Genomic DNA, 15,820 nt, shown 5'->3' on the forward strand with positions numbered 1-15,820 from the left:
TTCTCTCTTCCTTGTATCGCTCGTCTTATTTTTCTTCTGTCCTTTTCTGTACTGAAAAAGTTGTATAATTTTTTTGTTACAATTGAGTGAAAATTTGTAGTTTATGAGTTTGCTCTGTTCTGACATAATTTGTAACAGTGTATTAGCATACTTCAAATCTAATAGACTCTAAAGTCATGATAGTATGGGAATTTTAGCTTCACGAAATATAAAGACATATTGTATAAAGAAGTTTGTAATTTATTTTATGTATATACATTATATATATAAAGCAAAAATACAATACAATATCAAATATCATAATATCTCATTCTTCACTTCTTAAACTCTAAATTAAAATAAAAAATATTTTCACTTTTATGTAAAAGATATTTAGGCCAGCAAAGTGAGAATTAAGCTATTGCTACAAGATTGTAAAGCGTGATTATAAATCCCTTAAATGAAGTCTCCATAAAGTTGTTCCAAAAGGGGTAGGGTTTATAAAAATTCTTAACCTGTTTAGAGAAAAAAAAATAGTTTAAATATGTGATAAATGATGTCCTGGAACACGAAAAGAAGATGTGGAGAAAAATAAAGAAAATGATATGAAAGATGAAACATCATTTTTAGCAATTGGATTAATTTTATTATCATGATTCACTGGATAGTAGAGTTTTCCAATTCTTCAAGGAATGTCTTCGATTATTATTCATCGTTGACGAATGTATTTTTTTTATTATACATAGTTATAAACTCAATATTATTGCTATCATCACAAGTGTATGCCAATATATGTAAGAACTCACCAGATATTTAAAAAAGTGATTATTTAGCGATTAAAACAATGACTTTCTTTTCAAAAAATAAAATGAAAAATAAAACTTTTGTTGGGACAAAAACATGAATACCTTACTTATAAATATTAAAAACAAAAGGTAGTGTCTTTATGAAGGAGTGAAATAAAAAGTGACATATATTTAAGTGCCACACTAAAATTGATTTATATTTTCGTGGACATGTTATGCATATTTGTGTTGGTTCCAATAATTTGTTAGAAGAAATGGTTAATCCAGTCATTTTTAATATTAACCAACGTTTTCATGTTATTAAATTACAATAATTTCATTATAAAAAATTAATAATAGTCAATTAAATATATATATTTTTTCTAAATAATTTTTTTATTATTATGAGTGTTTATGAATGTCAATTTGGGTTATTAGATATACAAATATCAAAATATAACTCTGTGGGTTGTCTTCAACAACTATAAAACACAAATAAATATTTGTTAGATTTAACCTGATCAAATCCTAATAAAGTTTTGAATGATCTAAATCGTTAAAATATGTAAATATATTTTGTTATTATATTTTTGATAAACATATATTTAGTTTATAATTAGTTTCCTAAATATATGTTTTATATTATTATTTGTTATCTAACTAGTTTTCTAATATTATTGTATTTATTTCATGTTAGCGAAATCAAGGAAAATATTCTTTTATGATATCATATAAATATTAGTTTTGTATTATGTCTAGAAAACATCATTTGTCTTGTGAAAATCTTCATTTCATAAACACAGACATATAGAAGAAGTCAAATTGGTTAGTTAAGGAAGGTAAACAAAATTCAGGTGTGAGATGAAAGATATTTATTTTATATATAAATTCATGGTAAACATTATTTTATAGTTTGACATCTCAACTAAACTAACATATTTAAGCACAACCATCATCTACATCCATAAAAAATTATTAATAATAAAGAAAGAAAGATAAAAAAAAAATATGGGAAGTCAAACCAAACTCATGTAATAAACAATTCTAAGTATAGATAATTGAAAAACCTATTATGAAAAGAATCAAACACTAATTAAGATGTAATGAGATAAAATCATTTAAGGTATATTTAATTCAAATTTCAACATATTAAACATGCACACACTTAAGTGTTCCAACCTTTTTAAGAAGGAAATAAAAAGAAATTAATAAAAAAAAATTGTTATCTTTTTTTTTTAATATAGTTTTCATTTTTGTTAAAAATATCAATAAGATATTTTCTGGTAAATTAGTGTTGACATCGCTTACCTAATAACAAATGACTATTTGATAGTTAGATTTATACAATATCATATGTAATATACATCACTTTCTATGTTAATAGTAATTTTATGTGAAAAACCACATTAACTCTTTTTAACAATAAAAAAGAAAACTACATCAAAATTAAAAAAAAAATAAGAGATCGTTCATATAGTTTCAACTAAAATTTAGACAAAAGTACTAATAATAAAAAGGAAATGCAAGAGACAAAAGTTGCATTGTGTTAATCTAAATTAGAAAAAAAATATTGGATTAACTAAACTTAATGTTGCCCATAATGTGACACCAATTTTCACATCTCTATAATAAACACAAGTATTTTTCAAAGTAAATTTTTATTCATATGGTAGAAAATGGTGAAGAAAATATGTGAAACATTGTGGCTATTATTAGTGATTGACTAGGTAGCTATATGTGTAGGCTTCTGGTCTGAACACGTATGTGGTAATTTATAGTGCAACTATGACCATTAATAAATGTGTGGTACCTGAAAGATGAAAATGATGGGGTTCCTCACAGCCTCAGTTCTTCTGATGGATAAATTATACACTAATTTTATTTTACAATAATATAATGCTCTTGATTCTATAAATCTCTGTACACAACAAAATTCAGCACCAATTTTTTGTTATATGTATAATTTCTGTAACATGTAAATGTAAATATAAATATGTAGATGTCTTATTAGTAATCAAATTATACATTGTGTATGAGTTAATTTATACTAATGTAGAAACGTCAAATTGTTTTTTAAAAGATATTCACTTATTAAAAGATTAAATATTTATTAGAGTAAAAAAAGAATTTCTTTTATAGTACTCTAAGTTTTTAGTGTGAGGGATTTATTTTATAGTACTCTAGTTTTTAGCCTAAAAAAGTTGTCTCCTAGTACTTTATATTTTTAGTCTCAAGAGTTTTTAGAATTTTTCTATAAATACAATTCAATTCTGACATAGAAATGGGATTTGAATTCTGACTTGAAATCATTACACTTTAAACATGGGATCCGATAAAAGATTTTCCAACATCCTTCCTTTTTATTATGTAACAAATTATTCTATATTCTTTTATTATTTTTCTCGATTTAAAAGATGTCTGACTTTAACGTTATATATACAGCAGTGACATATAAATAAAGTGGTGGTAACAATCTTGCATGTGAGTTCATGAGACATATCTATTTCAATAATTTTATTTCACATTGTTACTATCGCTGCACCAAGTTGTTATAAAGAAGACAATTGTGGTTGTGGAGGTGTAACAATGTTTGTCTTCTTAGAAAGTCCTACATTTTCAGACAATGTGCTATTGGCACTTTTACTAATTCACCATGTCATGTTTACTTGATGTAACTCTTTAGGAACCCATCACACAAAACATGCTCCCGTATTACTCCAATGCGTAGTATATGCTCATTCAAGCAATTAACACATGAACAATAAAATCTTCCATTATTATCTGGAACATTCCTCGTAGCAAATTCAATAAATTGTTCTACTCCTCTCTCATATTCTTCATTTGTTCGTTTAGAATTTATCAAACTTCGGTCCTTTTTAATGTTTTGTGGCAATAAATTGAAACTAAGAAAGAGGTAACATTTTAACGTTTATTTCACAACGTTAATCTTTGTAGAAAACTACAATGCAACAACACTATAAAGGTTATTTAATAACGTTTATGCAAAGCTTTAAGGCTTCCTACAAAACTGTTGATATGGGGAGCTATGGAAAGCTAAACTCATATCTCATATGAGTTTTTTATGATGACAACATAAATGTTTTATAGTTTCTTGCACATGGAAAAATTGTTGATTGTTTATATTTGTATATGTGTTTGAACTATCTGTGACATGCATTCATTATTTTCAAACGAATTTATGTTGAAAACTCTTCACACATTATGTATCTGTATGAATTAATCGATTACACAATTTGCATAATTTGTTAGATTCATCATATATCAGTACATGCTTAAGTGTGATTGATGTGATTCGAATGAAAAAGTTTTCAATATTTGCTTAAGTATGATACTTAACTGATTAGGTTATTTCTTTAATTAGTTAAAATGCGTATTGTTTGAAAACCTTTTTCAAGAATACCCATAATTGTCTTAACGGTCATATTTTTAAATGTTATGACTTGTATTAATTTCTTAATCAATAATGTGTTATGCTTAATATGTTAAATGCTCAAAAATGTAAATCTGCTATAGTAGAAGGAATTGCTTAACCGATTACATTATTTAGCTAATCAATTAAAATGTGTCTGTACTGATATATCTATAAATAGATGCATTGCTTTATGTTTTCAACAACTTTAATGATTCATAACTTTCATATCTGATATTGTTTGTTGAGTTATTATTGCTGAGTGTCTTATTTCTCTAACAATCAAGAATACTTCATTTGGAAGAAATCATCAAGGATTCTTGAAGAAGTGATAGAGCTTCACATATTGATCATCTGCACATCAAATTATCTGTACTAGATCATATTCATTTGCAATCAAGAGTGATTGTTGATTCCTTGTTGCTGTTGGCCAGGAAGAAAAACTTAGAGGAGTTCTTATGACTTAGAGAGAGGATTCTCTATGGGTGCACAAAAAAAGGATTGTTCTTTCTGGGTGTGTTTGCTATAAGTGATTTGGAATTGTGAGAAGAGTACATTGAGAAGGTTGTCTCTATATCTTGCTTGTAAGAACTCAATCATTATAGTGGATTTCCTTTCAATCAAAGGTTGATTGAAAGAAGACTACATGTAGGTTTGGCCAAACCAGTATACATCATTGCGTGGATTTCTCTTTCCCTTTACTCTTGCATTGTTATTCATTCTTTATTAATTGCATTCCAAGAAAGATCAAAAGATTTTGAAAAAGAATTTTAAGAACACTTTTTCTGTAAGGGAAACCAATTCATCCCCCCTCTTGGTTGAGAAACTTGACCAATCTTTTTCTACAATTGACACTAGAGCTGGTTTTTTGAAAGTTACTCGAACTTTAATTGATTAGGTTTTCAGTATAATTGATTAAATTGATCCTGATGGCCTTTGTTTCTGAAACATGTGGTGAAGGTGCTTCCACAAATAGATCACCTCTGTTTGCAGGAGAAAATTATCCTTTTTGGAAAATTTGAATGAAAATTTTTTTGGAATCAGCTGATAAAGGTGTATGGGATGCAGTTGTAAATGGTCCATATGAGCCTATGAAAGTGGTTGATGGAAAAACTGTGAAAAAACACTTCACTGAGTGGAATCTGGACGAGACCAGAAGAGCTCGTTATGAGGTCAAGGCCAAGAACGTCATTTCATCAGCATTAACCATGGATGAATTCTTCAAGATATCAAACTGCACTTCGGCAAAGGAAATGTGGGATGTCCTAAAGGTTACTCATGAAGGAACACATGAAGTGAGAAGAGCCAGAAAAAACTCCTTAGTTTAAGAGTATGAAATGTTTCGGATAAATCCTGGAGAAAACATCTATGAAGTCCAGAACACGCACATTGTAAATCATCTTGTGGCTCTTGGTAAGACATTTGACAAGGAGGAAATAAACATCAAGATTTTGCAAAGCTTGAACAGAAGTTGGCAGCCAAAGGTTACTGCAATTTCATAATCAAGGGATCTTACGACAATGAAAATGGTCACACTATTTAGAAAGCTTAGGGAATATGAGCTTGAACTAGAAGATTGAGGTAGGAAGAAGAAAGTGAGTAGAAACATTCAATTACCCTCAAGACTACTAGCAAGAACAATTCAAGAAAGCATAACTGTGATGAAGAATCAAATTGTTCTTTCTCGGTGTGTTTGCTATAAGTGATTTGGAGTTGTGAGGAGAGTACATTGAGAAAGTTGTCTTTGTATCTTGCTTATAAGAACTCAATCATTATAGTGGATTTTCTTTCAATTTAAGGTTGATTGAAAGAACACTAGATGTAGGCTTGGCCAAACCAATATACATCATTGTGTGAATTTCTCTTTCCCTTTACTCTTGAATTGTTATTCCCTTTATTAATTGCATTCGAACAAAGATCAAAATATTTTGAAAATATTTTTAAAGAACAATTTTTCTATAAGGGAAACCAATTCATTACCCTCTTAGTTGAGAAACTTGGCCAATCTTTTTCTACAAAAACAAGTAGGTGATGACACTTCAACAGTAAAAAGCAACTTAGGGATATGTTGTAAGTGAAAGGAAGAACACTAACAATTCTCCAAATTCACTTCACTTAAAGGCCTTCTTATACAATGGAATTGAAAGTAAAAGAACAAAAGTTAAAAGGGAAAGCACCTTTGGCTTCTCAGCAAAAGAAAGGTGTTGTTATGATGCAGAAATTTGAAATGTCTTAGTTGCAAGGTGTAAGTGGTTTTGTTGCTCTCACAAGCTCACTAAATCAGATTGGTTATGATGCATATCAGAAGATCTCTATTGTCACTATTCATGAGAGAAAAGTGATTCCATCACCTAAGAGGGTACCTTATAATTGGTTCCTTTCAGGCTAACAGCTACAGCACAAATTTAAATATCAAAACCAAATTCAATGGTCTAGAAAATTGCACCAAACTACACGAAGAATAAAAAAGTGATGGTTGATACAAAATTCACTTATTATAGATTAAACCAGAAATTGAATTTAAAGACAATCAGTGTTGTATGTTACAAAAAATTACCTTGCTACTACATCTGGTATTGCATCTGGTAGCTATGGTAAATGGAGTTCTATGGATCACTATAGTTTTGAAATCAAAGAAAGAGGTTGGTCTTCTTGATATGTATACATTACACTCTTGGCTAGGCATGATATAAATATGCCTTTTTGGTTTACAGGTATACCTACTAAATTCATCCATGATTTATATATAAAATTATTTGACTAAACAAGCAACAGATTCATATTACAGTTTGGTACAATTAGAGGGCTTAAAGGACACAAATCTTGAAGGTTTTTCCACCTGTTTTGAAGTCCACAATATATTTTATTATGTCACCATGGAAGACATAAGTATAGGGGAGAAAAGGCTTGACATAGCTCCAGGAACTTTTAAGACTAAAAAGAATGGCATAGGAGAGTCATCATTTACACAGGCAACACTATCAGCTATGTTAACTCATTGGCAAGTGTACCAAATCGTTCAAGTAATATAAAATGGTAAGACCAAGTATCGTTTCTCAAGAGACTCATGTAACACTAGTTAATTGCACTATGAAAAGCTCATTTAGACTCAAGAACAACATATCAACTAACAAGCAAGTGCAAAAAGATTAGTTTTCACCAATTCACTCTTGTGTATACCCAATTTCATCTCCTCTCCGTTAATTTACTAAAGTCAATCCACAAAAACACTCTGGCCCTAATTCCTTAGGTGAAAGAGCCTAGATTTTCTTATTAAACCACAATCTCTTAGAAAACCTAACAAACAAAAGTTGCATTAATGATCTAGGATCTTAAGTCAACATGTGAATCATCTTCCATTCCTAGAATCAATGACCACAAAATCATTCAACAAGAATACTAACAATTGATAGTAGAGGCATATATATATATATATATATATATATATATATATATATATTCAAATCATTCAACAATTACACAAGATTCAAAGGCTACAACTAACCCTAACAAGATGGGTTTGGCTTTTCATTTCCATGGAGATCCTTTAAGCTTACAAAATGACAATGGAAGAAGAAGAAGAACCCAAAGAGGAAGAATGGAGTGTTCCCACAAACCCTAACAACCCTTCAAGCTCTCCTCTGAGCGAAATCACGCCTCCAAACCACCAAAGACCTAAACCCCTTAGCGTTTTAGGTTTAAATAAGTTCAAACTGCCACATCAGCAAAAGTGACGCTTAGAGCCCCTAGACGGGCGCCCGACGCGAGCTCTGCAGATTTGGATGACACTTAGTCCCTTAGATGGGGCATCCAGGCGAGTGTCCGAAGCAAATGGCACTTAACGCCCTTGAAGGGGCGCTCGGGCGCAAAATATCCACAACAAATGGCGCTCAGCGCCCCTAGAGGGGCACCTGGGCGCAAAATTCTAGCAATTTCTGGATTTTCACCGCTCAACGGTAGCCCGACGGTAGCCCGGCGGTAGCCCAACGGCAACTCGGTGGCAACATTCTAAAACTCTCTCTTTTTGTTGTTTTGTTGCTTCTGTTGGTGGGTCAGTTCTTTGCATTGGTGGAGGTTCTTCCAGCATAGTATTAGCTACAAAATAAGTGGATTAGTGATGAATTTATATCAATGTAGCCCAAAATATTAAATAACATTAAAACAAGATAAAAGAGAGGATTTAAGCAAGTAATAAGCTAAAAGGGAGTTGATTTTTTCTCTAAAATGAACCTGAATTACCGTTATCAAGCTACCTAGTTGATGATTTGCATAAACTAATATACGAAGAAGTTAGCCAAGTCAGTAATGACATATTTTACATGACTATAGGTATAGGTCCAGCCAGTAACATGGACATTAAAAGTAAGCCTTCAATTGTTGGATTGTTAGCCCAACAAAGCTACAATGTGTGATATGACCTTGTTAATAACTATGTTTACTTCCAAAGAATTGATTGTGAACTTCTTAGTGGTTGATGATTCTAAATCACAAATCAGTACTCTTTCCAAGGGATAACTTAGAAAGTGACTTCTAAGTAATATATTCAATAGGACCGACTTGACAAGCACAAGCTTGTGCTATAACAAAATGACAATTGTAGTACGCTAACACATACACGGGAAGAAATTAAATGTAACTTTTTACAACTCTTCTAAACCCAGGGTTGTCTTCACATCAAGCAAGCCATATAACTATTACTATCAAACAGGGGACAAATAAAGGTATTGGAATTGAATACATTAAGTACTATGTTGAGGATTCAAAATTAAAAAAGAAATAGCAAAATGTAAATGTAAATAAGATTACCAGTCGCTATGACGCATGTACCAAGTTGCAACTGTCAAAAAAGAATTGTAAACTTCCAATCACGAACACTAAACAAATTTTACTCAATCCCTGAAACGTCGAATTAAGAAATAAAATTATAATCTCACACACACAATGCAAGCAAATTAAATACCAAAGGTATAAATTAATGATTATGCATGAACCCAACAAGCACAGAAAAGAAAACATAGTATCCAAAACCCTAAAAATTGATTTAAGATATAGAAAAACCCTAAAACAAAAAACTAATACTCTATAGCTTCCACGCTTAAACTCAGTTGTATGAAAAGATATGAGTCCAAGAGGGGATATCTAGCATAACATGGTGAAAATGTGGACACACCTTACAGAGGGAAAACGAATAAGAGAAAGAAGGGGAAAAGAAGTGAGAGGAAAAAAAGGGAGGGACACACATTGGTTGTAGAAGGGTGATCGACGAACTCGACGACAGTGACCAGCGAACTCTTGTTCGATGGCTTGGTCACCAGAAATGTTGAATGTGGAGAAGAGGATTTAGGGATTACGGATGAAGGCAGTGATGAAGCAAATGAGCGACGAACAAGAGTGAGGAACAATCGAGAATGAGAACAAAGGGGAAGAGAAATTAGTTTCAGAGAGTGAACATCAAATATCGCGACTGAAATTGGAGAGGAGGATGGGAAAATTAGATTCAAAGAGATATTATGACAGGTTTTCGAAAACCAGTCATGATACACTATCAAAATTTGTCACTCAATCTCATGTATTAGGACAGGTATTCAACCAACAATCATAAAAAAGTGTTTATTATGATAGGTTTTCACAGATACGTCATAATACGTTTTACATTTATTTACTAGTTTGCCAACGCGTTCAATATTATGCCTAGTGTCCATAATTTCGTCATAATAGGTTCTTTTTTTAATACAAAATATCACCGGTCAACTTATTATGATTGGTGGTTTTCACCGTCATAATAAGTCATTATAAAAACCTATTTTTCCACTAAATAACTTCGGTACATGATCAAATGTAGTTGTTAATATATCACATATATTCGAATAACTTAAATAAGTAATAGATAACGTAATATGGTTGGTTATTCATAACTAACAACTAAAAATTATTGGATTGAAAATTATGAATTGATATTTAAGCAATTTTATAACTCAGGCACAATTTTTCACATCTATGATGTATATATAAAATTTTGTCTGCTTTAAAAGTTAATAATTTCAGCACAGTTTTGTCTTTAAAAAAACGTTTTTATGTGATGAAAAATTATATATAAATTATCCTTTAGTAATTTTGAAATATTGTGAGACTATTAAACATACGATAATAAACCCTTATTATTAAGAATTGTAAGAAAATTCATCTTTAATATTGTTTTTTTTAGACTATTGAAATTTCTCCTTAAGAGAAGAGGATACAGTGGTTGGAGGTGGCCTACGAAAATAAAAATAAAAATAAAAATAAAAATAAAAATAAAAAGAAAAAAGAGAAAGAGAGTGTGTTTTTCTTTTGCTTCATATCCAAAAAGGAAAGGATTGCGTCGTAGCATTGGCTTGCGCTTTTGGTAGTGCCTCCTTGAGGCGTTGGACGAGAGTGCGCTGACCATAATAGCATGCGTAAGGGACTCCATTTGTGGTGGGTCCCACCCCTCACAAATTATTGCCTTCTTAAGTTTTTTCCACAAAATTAAAATTACCTTTTTTTTTCCCTTTCCCATATACAAAATCTGTTTTAAATAATATCGAGCTTGATAAAGACAAGTGCATAAACATGTAGTACCTTGAAATATACATGGCAAATGCAAAAAACCTAAACCCATATCCTAGAATATCTTGTTTTGCTGCCACAATGGTTTATTCCATCTTTGTCTCGGTCCCCTACCTAGTAAAGTTCCCGTATCTAGCTCAAACATGACTCACTTTTACTATAATGTTTCACTCTCTCCAAACACACCCTTGCTCTCTTCACATATAATGCAACCACCATGGTATAGCACAACAGCCGATCATGTTCAGTGTGTGCTAATAATCTACATATATAGATATATATAATAAGACCCTTTTGAGTCTTTGCCTTAATAATTTAACATGAGTTGAAAGATATCATGATTTGATGATTGAAAATTGAAAACCATGATGTGACTAATAATAGTGAAGATAATGTGAGGATAATGGATGATTGGACTGGGAGAAAGAGAAATCCAGATAGAGACAAATGGTTGTTGTTTGTTTGTTTGTTTTCTGCGTAAAAATATTTCTTGCCTTATAAAAAGCTTTAATCTGTGGCCGTGTGTCTCTGTTTATTTTTGGTTTTTCACAAATATATGTTTCTTATTAAACACAAGCCTAAACCATTAAAGGTACAAACCCACTTTGGTTCATAAAGTATCTCTCTAATGCTGTGTTTTGTTCAAAGAGAGTCTTCATCTCTGTTTATAAGGTGAGCATCAAATTAAAGAAAGAATAGAAAACAAAAGGTTAATAATATTTAAAAGAAATTAAATATTTGGTGATGGAATTTTTTATTTAATTTAAAATATTTAAATTTATAATATATTTAAAACTTGACTAAACTTATATTTTTTATTTTTATAAAAAAAAATATTTGTATTAATGATTTACTGATGCAGGAAAACTTTTTTAAACCTGTTAGAAACTTTTTAAACCAATATAAAATGAAGGGGTAGAAAAAGTATTGAATTTCACTTTCTATACCTAAAACCGGTTTAAAAAATTGACTTGGGAAGCAATTTTAGATTTATAAATGAAAAAAAGAATTAAAAAACAAAGAGTGGTGGTGTAGGACGTGGTGCAATTGGCAACCTTGTTAGGGAGATAGTAAGCGAAACCACCAGCAATCCAGAGATCGTCCCGAGACCCATTACCTGAACCACCAAACCAAACTAGAGCACGAGAGAGAACGAGGATAAAGGAGAGTCACAAGACAGAACTCCAGAGCGCAAGAGAGAGAGGAGAAGGTTTTGATTTGAAACTTCAACTTTTAAATCGGTTATGGTGACTAATCAGTTTACTATAATCATTTTGAATTTAAAAAAAAAATCAAGCTTTTTATACTTGTTAGACTCCAATTGATATAGAAAATTATTCGTGATTATTACAAGTTTGCTACTAATCCTTTTGTATACATATTATATATAAAACAAGTATTGAAAAGTTTCTCTTATCTACAAAACTCTTATCGCATTAAGGATTCTTTTCTGACAAAAACCTTTTACTTATATCTAAACTTTCTCTTCTACTATATATTCTTATGAAATAGTTTTTATTGTTTGATGTGAAGTAACTTCATTAATTTTAGATGTTTTAACAATGTCATAGTGAGTAGAATTAACTATGTCAAACCGTTATAGATTGCATAAATAGTGGTTGCTAAATAAGTAAAAAAAAATTATTATAAAAAAAGAAACTTTTGAAAACAAAATGCTGTAAAAATGGTATTATTTCTTGTACTATGTTTTTGTCAATTTTTTTCTCCCCTTCTTTTCTTCTCTCTTCTTTTGAAACAATTGAGGTATTAGTTAGTAATTTTGTTCTTATAGTTAGACTTTTGATTCATTTTATAGTTATTTTTTACTTAATTTAATCTTCATATTTTTTAAATATAGTTAATGTAGTTCTTCTCTTATTTTGAAATTAATATTTTTTGAAAAGTAATTACTTGTCAGTTTAATAAAAAGTAACCACATTTGAATTATTAAAATAAAGTCATGTCAAATTGTGAATTTAATATATCTCAATCCAAGAAGAGGTAAATTGGTTTAAAACTCTCTTTACCTTTTTGTCAAAATTTTATGGTGTATAATCTTCAAGATTTTATGTCTACTTTTCTTCCAACAACTTGAGTTGGAAAGAAATATACTAATACCAAGGGTTAAGATTACAGAATACAAAATCCTAAGGATGATGCTAGAGATACTCACACGAGGAATCAAGAACACTTAAGGATGATGTTTCACGCACTCACAGTAGGAACTTTGCCTACACAACAAATGTAATTACTATTCACAAAGAATTACAAAAAAATAAAATCTGATACAACTCTAGTGCAAATATTTCAAAGAATTAAGAATTCATACCCTTTCTTGATATTTTCACTCAAACAATGTTCTTATTTCACAATTGATAGCTCTATGAATGTTTTTTTTTTCGTGCCTGCAAAAGAAATGAACCACATATATTTAACAAAAACACATATTTGTCAATTTTAATCAATTATATTATTTTTTTAATCGATTAAAATTTACACACAGTTTTAATCAATTAAATGTTTTTCTTAATCAGTTAAAACTGAGAGAAATCTTCCTAGTGTACATCAGACCATTTTAATCGATTAAAATATACACACAGTTTTAATTGATTAGCTGATTTTTTTAATCGATTAAAATAATAAGGCCTAACTTTTGACAGTTTTAGCATTCAATACAAATCACCATTAAATAAATTTTGAATTTATAACATATAGAATGTAACATAGTTTCACAACGTATTTAATCAAGCAAGAAACATTAATTAACATCATAAAAAACACTTATATATTTATTATCAAACCATTTTGAGTTACTTGGTTTGAAGGGCTTGAAGGACCCTTTCAACACCTCAATATTGAGTTTGCTTTATAAAATTAAATTAAACTTAATTTTTCTTATCTTAAAATAGTAATATGATAAAACTTAATATTATAATTATTTTTAAAATATATATAAAATTAGAAATTTTATTTTGTAAATTGATTTTGTAAAATTAAATTAAATTTAGGTAATTTTCCTAACAGAAGTGTGTAGATGTTTCATTCAACATTGGGTTTTTTTTGGTGAAAAATAAAGTAGAAAAGTATTTATTTTTATACCAATTTAAAATTATGAAATATTGTATCAAGTTAATAATTTTTTTATGTGAAAAGAAGTTAACTAAAGTGTGTACATCAATTTAAATAATTTTATCTATTATTACTATTATCATTACTATTACTATTATTATTATTATTATTATTATTTTGGTAATTATATATATTTAATAAAAAGTTCATTATAATAATTATTGACATATTTTAATTTAAATATAATAAAAAATCACAAGTTTTTGTTTGAATTTTATTAATAGTAAAGACTCTTAAATATATATTTGGTTTAGTAATTATAGAAGAGCCATTTTACTCTTGTTATTGTTTTATAAATTTAAAATCTTTAGTGATTTTTTAGAAATTAATTTTATTTTTTCCTTTAATAAATATATACGTTACAATTATTACATAAGATTCAATTACATTAATCATTAATGAAGTTTAAACAAAATTAATAAAATTAAAATGGTTAGTTTTTTTCTATTATATTATATTTTAATACTTATTATATGTATGTAGGATAAATAAGAGAGAATTGTGATAATTGTTGAGATATATAGAGAAAAAACTCTTTATGCAAGATTATTAAGACGTGTCTATAACCTATTTATCGGAGCTGCTTATTTAGACTCAACCTCCATAAACTTATTAGTCACATCCATATAGCTCTAGAGTTGTCAAAACGGGTAACCCGTTTGACTTAATTCGGTCCATTACGGGTTGATCATTTAGTGAGTCAATTTAATCCGGCTTACTTATCAGCAAACTAAAAAAATTCGAACCCGGCTCGACCTACCACAGGTTAGTAGGTTAAACGGGTTGGTTCACTAACTCTCTTAATTATAAGTTTTTTTTTAAAATAAAAAAATTATAGTTTTTTTAAAATTCAAATCTAAATAAATTTCACTATAAAATAATGTTAAACTTAAAAAACAATTCAAAATAAAAAGAATATCATACAATTCAATCGTAATCCAAAAACAATCACAAAAAGCGAACAAATAAGTTTTTAATATTGATAATTTTTGTATCACTTCTCCATCTATAGTCTTGAATAGATAAATCTATAATAGTTTTCTCTCTTGAAACATCTTTTTTTTATCTCATCTACAAAAAAAATGCTAACTAATAATATTAAAACACAATTAAATTAAATTAGGTGCGTTGGTGAGTCAATCCAGCTCACCACGGATTCAACTCGGGTTAAAAACTAACCCGCATTAAAAAAATTACATTTCTTTCAAACTCAACTCAACTCAACATAATGAGTCGCTTGTGGGTTACAACCCATTTTGACAGCACTGTATAATCCTCACTTTAAGGACTTTAAATTTTGTAAACTAAGTTACTCGAACAAAACCTACTCTTTAAATTTGTCTTTAAATTTGTCAACTTGTACATACAAATATACATTTAAAAAAATTGGCATCAATTTGCATAACAATGTACTTAATCCAATAAAGAGCACACAATCAATAAAAGGAAAAAAAACTTTAGATTAAAATAAACATAACAATTGATATTGTTGAGAAAACTCATAGGTAAAAGATTTAATATATGGATTGTGGTTAGGAATGATAATGAGTGGAGACATGTTTTATTATTCCATATTTATTTCTAAAAGAAAATTATTGGCATTTTTATATTAATATTAATTAGGTATAATATTTTTATCTCATATCTATATACTTATATTTATATTTTTTATCTATTTTCTTATTAGTTCAATATCAATTAATTATTTTTATAAAAAGATAAAAATCACGATAAAGAAAGTATGATATTTATTATCAAATATTTAATATTAAAATAATATAATCTTGTTTTTTAAATATAAAATATTTATAAAAAAATTATAATTGAAATACATTTCAAATAATTAGTAGAATATCAAATAAAATTTTCTCAAAACCAAAATATTTATTAAATTTGCAAACATTAATGA

This window comes from Vigna umbellata, chromosome 7 (genome assembly GCF_029865625.1).
Source record: "Vigna umbellata cultivar VRB3 chromosome 7, Vumbellata_1.0, whole genome shotgun sequence".
Taxonomy (NCBI): domain Eukaryota; kingdom Viridiplantae; phylum Streptophyta; class Magnoliopsida; order Fabales; family Fabaceae; genus Vigna; species Vigna umbellata.